The sequence below is a fragment of the Cetorhinus maximus genome, chromosome 21, assembly GCF_964194155.1.
Source record: "Cetorhinus maximus chromosome 21, sCetMax3.hap1.1, whole genome shotgun sequence".
Taxonomy (NCBI): Eukaryota; Metazoa; Chordata; class Chondrichthyes; order Lamniformes; family Cetorhinidae; genus Cetorhinus; species Cetorhinus maximus.
The window spans coordinates 77,708,816-77,716,820 of NC_135899.1; positions in this window are offsets into that span (position 1 = coordinate 77,708,816).

Consider the following 8,005-nt stretch of genomic DNA (forward strand, 5'->3'; position numbering starts at 1 on the left):
CAGAAGTTGGTTTTTGAGACGTGTTCCTGTCCTGCTAATTTCATGAAAACCATATCTTCTGTCTGCCTCACCATTGAAATATGATGAATGCCCACAAAGTCTGGAGTCTCATCCCTTTAGGTTTTAATTGTTGCTGAAGATTTTAAAAATGTAAAATCTAATTTTTTTAAACTTTTCCTTTCCATCTATTTTTTTCTCTCTATTAATCCAATTTGTCCTTTCCATCTTTTATTTTCTTGTACCTGGTTTGACATTTAATGACCCATTCTAACTTATGCTTCTTTCTCAGTCTTTGCATTGTTAATTTCACAATTCTTCAATCTGATTGCTTAAGGAGACACACAATTGCTTGCCCTGTTCACTTAGACCCTTGATGCCATTATTAATATGCAGTTTCAGAAGGTTGCCACTGAAAAATTTAACAAACTTAAACATTTTTTAAAAATTTGTCCACTCACAGGATGTGAGCATTGCTGGCAAGGCCAGCATTTAGAGCCCATCCATAATTGCCCTTGAGAAGGTGGTGGTGAGCTGCTTTCTTGAACTGCTGCAGTCCATTCATGTGTAAGTACACCCACAGTGCTGTGAGGGAGGGAATTCCAGGATTTTGACCCAGCAAACGGCGATATATTTGTAAGTCAGGGTGGTGAGTGACTTGGAGGGGAACTTGCAACTGGTGGTGTTCCCATCTATCTGCTGCCCTCATCCTTCTAGATGGTAGAAGTCATGGGTTTGGAACATGCAAGGACAAGGCTTTCTGATAGCAGACTCTGTTAGATTCTGAGCTCCAGTAATAACTGGCTCAATGGCTTTAATGTCTCACCTGAAGAATGGCATCTTCAACAATGCAACACTCCCTCAGTATCATCCTGGGCTAGGTGCTGAAGTCTGGGGTATTTGGTTGGAGCAGATTCTGGTTAAAAGTCTTATCTTGCCTGATCTTCCAGTGTGGTGTCTGACTCTCCTTAGACATTGTTCTAAGATGTCCCTTTCACAAAGGAGCAGCCTGTGGCACCAAAAACCCAATCCTCACACAACCCACCTGGATCAGTGCACAACAGAGCCTTGTTCACTGATAATGCAGTCAATTTACACACGTTTATTGCACTCCAGGTACATTGCTCAGTTCTTTTAATCCAAAGATGTGGTGTTGACAAGGCCAGCATGTATTGCCCTCTCATGGAGCGGAATCATGCCAGATTTACACTAAGTGCGGTAGCGGGCGGGTAAAACGATGTCTTACCCATCAGCCGCAATGGCGGCTTTTCACACCGTATCGTCCCAAATCCGCTGCATTAATTATGCATTCCCGGGAAACACGCCTTTTCCATGGTGGGCGGGTTCTCATTTGCCTGCCACGCCACCAGCTCGCCGCTTCATCACACTGGGCGCCACACTCAAAGTCCAGCTGCGCTCACACCTCCCAGTGCTTCCAACCCACAACTGCTGCAGGGAAGGCATGGCCCCGAAAGGCAAAGAGACTGTAGCTCCCAGGTTTAATGATGCATCCCTCGAGTGCCTTCTAGGCTTGGTGGGGGCTCGCTCTGACGTCCTCTAACCCCACTCTGACCGCAGGATGGGCAGCAACCTCACTAATCCGGCTTGGGAGGTGGAGGCAGCGCTGCTCAGTGCCAGTACAAAAGAGGGCAGCCATCTAGTGCCGTTACAGGATCAATGGTCTCATTCGTTCTGCCAGGGTAATTCACTCTTCTCATCACTCTCAACTCACACACTCACAAAACATCACACATCCACAGGGTTCTCACACCTCAAGGGACAACACCGCTACCTCTCACACACACCCTCACATCTCCATCAGGCTCATACCCTCTTGAACCCACATCCTCATCCTGTGCTTGTCTCCGTTCACCACAGAAACATTCCACTCAGTGCCATGTGCCCTGCTCACACTCTCTTCATCTATTTTCATGCAGGAAAAGCCTGCTCACATCAGCAGGGAGAGGCCCCAGACCGAGGGTGGAATGGCCCACGTTAGTCCCCTCACTCACTTTGAGGAGTGTGCCATCTGACTGGTGAGGAGATGGACCCTGCCTGCGGCGACAGTGAGGTCGGTGGTGAACATCCTCGTAAGGATCCTGCACCACATCATCCCTCTGTCAATGCAACTGTGAGTGCTCTCTCTCCTGCTTTTGACTCTGCTGACATGCACTAATTATCTCAACTTTGGTTCACACGGAGCTCTGCCAAGCAACCGACACCCTCAGCCAGCCAGTCCCCTCAGCTCCATCTAGGTCTTCACCTCCAGCCAAGAGGACACCTCCTTCATTGAAGAGCTGGAAATAAGCAGCCTGGAAGATCTGTCACAGCGCTTACCCACACCCTCCACCAGCACAGAGACACACGCTTCAGCGGAACCTAGATCTAGAACAGGCTCGGGTTCACAATCTGGTGGACACCGCTGCTGGGGAAGGGGCATCTGTCAGGTCTGAGTCAGATGATGAGCCTCTGGATTCGGCCTTCCAACTTGTCGTGGAGAGTCGGCAGAAAGCGTGGGAACTTCACACAGAGCTGTTGGAAGCCCTCAGCAGAGTGGCACTGAGTTGGAGGAGTGCGTCCGACAGCTCTCTGATGAAGTGGTGCCCACATGTGTGTGTATGGAAGTCTCCATGGGGAGGATGGCAGGCGCCATGGAGACCCTGGTCCAGCAGAACATGGAGATGTGTGCAGACCTGCACTCCATTGCGGGAGACATGGGTGAGTTCCTGCAGTGGCAACGCGGGGGGGAAACGGGGCATCTTGATGTCCCTCAAGGTGCTCCTTCCCCTCAAGGAGTCAGGCCAGGGCCCCCGGGCACCAAAAGGGAGGAGGAGCGGCAGCTGGACACCCCTGGGTGACCCGCTGAGGAATCTCAGAGGCTGTCCTCTCCATCCGAGTCCCCTTTGCCTGTGAGCCCCTCAACCTCATCCTCTGTCACAGCAGAGGGAGCAGCTGACCAACGAGTGATTCTGGAGGGAGAAATGTGTGTGTGGCAGGGCCTTTCGGAGTCTCGTGCAAGCACTCTCATGCACATGCAGATCCTTCCTGTATCACACTCACCTCAATGCTCTGAGCATTTTCAATGCTGCCCGCTGAGATTCACTTTCAGTTGTCCATCTGAGCTGACCTGAATCTCCACCCACCCACTGATCACACTCCCACGCAGCACTTGGCCTCACCCACAACGACTCTTATTTCACTTTCGATTTGGACAGCAAAGCCTGGGTTTGGTTTTTCCTGCACCCCCAGTCCTTTCCCCTCCCCCAGTCACCCATTTCCTTCCCTCTATCACAGTTGACCCCCCAGCATCAGATTCCACCTCCCCCTCCATGACCTACCGGCTACAATCCTTTTACATCGGGGATGTCCAGGTGAATGTGCACATTCCCTTCCTTCCCGAAAATCCCACCAACATCCACATCCGCCCCCCCGACCTTCTCCTTCCTTCCCACCCCCAGGGTCTGTGTCTGCCTCTCAGTCCCCACAAACCATCCTCGCTGTCTCTTGTGCTGCTACCGTCAAACCCTTACCCTCCCACCCTACCGCCTCACTCTGCCGTTGGTCATTCTCACCATTCCCTCACACCACACCCACCCTCAGTTCACTCCTCAGGAGGCAGTCATGAACCCATCAGACCCCTCCCTTGCATGTTCACCTGAACGCCCCCCTGCACCAGATCCCTTCCCTGCCCAGAACCCCTTCCCCGCTCTGGATCCTTTCCCTCCCCCCCCGGAACCCCTTCCCCCCTCTGGATCCCTTCCCCCACCGGAACCCCTTCCCCCCCTCTGGACCCCTTCCTCCTCCGGAACCCCTTCCCCCCTCTAGGAACCATCCTCCCCCGGAACTCCTGCCCCGCTATGGACCCCTTCCCCCAAGAACCTCTTCCCCACTCTGGATACCTTCCCCACCAAAACCCCTTCCTCCCTGGAACCCCTTCCCCTAACCTTGGTCCTCCCAACCTCCCCACCTCCCCACCCCCAACGCCACCCAGTCTCCCCCCTGCTTCGTCCCTCCCACTTCCTGACTCCCTCAGACAAATTCACTTCTTCCTCCAGCTTTACTTCTTCCCCCTTCCTGACTCCTTCCTCCACCCTTACTCCCTCCCCTCTCTGGACTCCTTCCTCCCCTGGACTTCCTCCCCTCTCCTAACTCTTTCCTCCCCCCAAACTCCCTCTCCTCTCCGCACTCCTTCTTCCCCCTGGACTCCTTCCCCTCCCTGCAGCTCTTTCCCCCTCCGAACTCCTTCCCTTACACCTTCCACCCCCCCCACCTTACACCTACCTACCCATCTTCTCCTGCGTTACCCCCTCCTTCCCCTGTACTCCCTCCCCCCACAACTTCACCCCCCTGACATCTTCCACTCCCAGCCTCATCACCCCCTGACACCTTCATCCCCACCCCCCAACCTCACCCTCGAGCATTTTCAATCCCCCCTCTCCCAACTTCATCCCCCGACACCTCTTCCACCCCCAGTCGAACCTACACCTTCCTCTCCCACCCCCTCGACCATCATCCGTTGAGAGCAGCAACGGTGACTTTTCAACTTGCATGAGCCACTTTTCAGCAGAGCCACGTGTATGAGAATGCGCCCAGCATACCATGGACGTTCCTCCAGAATCCCGTTACTGTTGGGCTCCAGCATCTTCTGCTCCTCAGGTGTCCGCGTTGTGAGCTAGGCCCTTTTTAAAAATTCATTCACGGGACTGGGATTCACTGGCTGGGCCAGCATTTACTGTCCATCCCTAATTGCCCTTGAGAAGGTGGTGGTGAGCTGCCTTCTTGAACCGCTGCAGTCCATGTGGTGTAGGTACACCCACAGTGCTGTTAGGGAGGGAGTTCCAGGATTTTGACCCAGCGACAGTGAAGGAACGGTGATATATTTCCAAGTCAGGATGGTGAGTGACTTGGAGGGGAACTTCCAGGTGGTGGTGTTCTCATCTATCTGCTGCCCTTGTCCTTCTAGATGGTAGTGGTCGTGGATTTGGAAGGCGCTGTCTCAGGGGCCTTGGTGAATTCCTGCAGTGCATCTTGGTGTTGGTACAGACTGCTGCTACTGTGTGTCGGTGGTGGAGGGAGTGAATGTTTGTGGATGTGGTGCCAATCAAGCGGGCTGCTTTGTCCTGGACGGTGTCAAGCTTCTTGAGTGTTGTGGGAGCTGCATCATCCAGGCAAGTGGAGGGTATTCCATCACACTCCTGACTTGCGTCTTGTAGATGAGGTGAGCTACCCGTCACACGATTCCTAGCCTATGACCCGCTCTTGTAGCCACAGTATTTATATGGCTAGTCAAGCTCAGTTTCTTGGTAACCCCCAGGATGTTGATAGTTGGGGATTCAGTGATGGTAATGCCATTGAACATCAAGGGGTGATGGTTGGATTCTCTTTTGTTGGAGATAATCATTGCCTGACACTTGTGTGGCGCGAATGTTACTTGCCACTTGTTAGCCCAAGCTTGAATCTTGTCCATGTCTTGCTGAATTTGGACATGGACTGCTTCAGTATGTGAGGAGTCGCTGATGGTGCTGAACATTGTGCGATCATCAGAGAACATTTCCACTTCTGGCCTTGTGATGGAAGGTCATTGATGGAGCAGTTGAAGATGGTCAGGCAGAGGACAGTATCCTGAGGAACTCCTCCAGTGATGCCCTGGAGCTGAGATGACTGACCTCCAACAACCACAACATCTTCTTTTGTGCTAGGTATGACTCCAACCAGTGGAGAGTTTTCCCCCTGATTTGCATTGACTCCAGTTTTGTTAGGGCTCCTTGATGCCACACTTGGTCAAATGTGACCTTGGTGTCAAGGGCAGTTGAAGGTGGTGATATTATCTAAAAGAATGTGCTAATTAAGAGTGGAGAGCAGGACAAGCAAGGTAGCTCTAGTGGGGGTGGGGTGAAATAAACCATGGGTGGAATACATTTAAAAATAATGGAAATAGGTGGGAAAAGAAAAATCTATATAAATTATTGGAAAAAACAAAAGGGAGGGGGAAGAAACGGAAAGGGGGTGGGGATGGAGGAGGGAGTTCAACATCTAAAGTTGTTGAACTCAATATTCAGTCCGGAAGGCTGTAAGGTGCCTAGTCGGAAGATGAGGTGCTGTTCCTCCAGTTTGCGTTGAGCTTCACTGGAACAATGCAGCAGGCCAAGGACAGACATGTGGGCAAGAGAGCAGGGTGGAGTGTTAAAATGGCAAGCGACAGGGAGGTCTGGGTAATGCTTGCGGACAGACCGAAGGTGTTCTGCAAAGCGATCACCCAGTCTGCGTTTGGTCTTTCCAATGTAGAGGAAACCGCATTGGGAGCAACGAATGCAGTAGACTAAGTTGGGGGAAATGAAATCCTGCTCACCGAAATCATCCCCCCACGTTAGATCATCCGAGCACGTTGGCATGCACAACTGAAAATAAGTGAGCTGCACTTCACTCGGGACTTCAAGGTTTATTTGCCTACCTTGCCTCGGGCAGCACCCACAGTCATCAGCACCAGGCTTCGCAGGCAGCACCACATCCCTTTTAGAGGGGCTCACAGCCAGGTCTGTACCTACCAGACCATTATAAGGCAGGGATGGCTTTTCAATGGCTGAGGGCAAGGGCTTGCGTGGGAGTGGGGGAGGAGTGGCCTCAGGCAAGAGAAGAGGCAGGAGGGCAAAAGGCTGTACTGGGGAAGGGGGGGCTTCCCATGGTGTGTGGTAGGGAGGGGCACGTCAATCTATGCAAGTGGCCTCAAGGTGGTGAGGGTTGAGCAGGCAGTGTCCAGAGGAGATGAGTTCAGATGGAGTGTGAGGGTGTGTGTGAGAGAGCGTGAGTGGTGATGTCCCTTGAGCTGGCAGTGAGTGAGCTGCCAGTGAATGTGTGATGGTCTTGTGAGTGTGTAAGTTTAGAGAGATAAGTTGTCTTACCCTGGCAGCACAGATGAGATCATTCATCCGCTTTCTGCACTGGATGGCCGACCTCTTGTGCGCAGCATTGGCACTGAACACCTCTGCCACCGCCTCCCAAGCCGGAGTGGTGAGACTGATGGGCCTCCTGCAGCCTGTGCTGGGGTAGAGGACATCGCAGTGGGCCTCCACGGTGTCCAGAAGGCATCCCAGAAATGCATCACTGAATCGCGGAGGGGGGTTGCACTTTTCTTGGCTTTTCGGGCCATGCCTTCACTGGAGCAGTCGTGGGCTGTAAGCGTTGAGAAGTGTGCGGGGGGAGACTGCAGTTTAAATATGGCGCCCTGCGTGAGGAAGTGACGAGGTAACGGTGTGGTGGGCCGATCAGAGGCCGGCCGCCAATGAGCCGGCGTGTTTTCTATGGCTGCGTAATTCATGAGGCAGGAATAGGACAATACGGTGCAAAAAACCCACCATTGCGACCAGCAGGTAAAACGACTTTTTTCCAGCCCACTTTGTGCAAACCTGGGACGATTCCGCCCCATAACTTCACATAACGCCCTGTCAAAACTGAGTAAGAATGGATGGGTTTTTGAAAATAAACACACACAGCATCCTTTCTTCAGTTGAAATCTGACTATGTGTTCTCCCCCAACCCCCCCAACCAACCACTCCTCTTTTTTCTCTTTACCGTAAACCAATGCTGCTAACTAAAGTGCCAGAGAATGCCCCCACACTCTATTAAAACCTAAAGAGAGAGCTATGCAAATCTTTGATTCCACTTGTTGATATAAAACACACCGGCAGTTTAAAGCTTACAACTCCACTCCGCCCAACACGTCAAACGTTTAACAAACTTAAGACTCAATTATTACTCACTACACTACAAGCAGTTACCATTTCATTGCAAAGGCACCAATATTTAAACTTACAAATTTGCATTGATATAGCATCGTTCATGTCCTCAGGATCTCCCAAAGCACTTTACAGCCAATTAAGTCGTTCTTTGAAGTACAGTGACTGTTGTAAGGTAGGAAATGTGGCTTCCAATTTGTGCACAGGAGAAAAAACATGATAACGACCAGATATTTTGTTTTTGGTGAAGTTGGCTGAGGGATAAATATCGACCT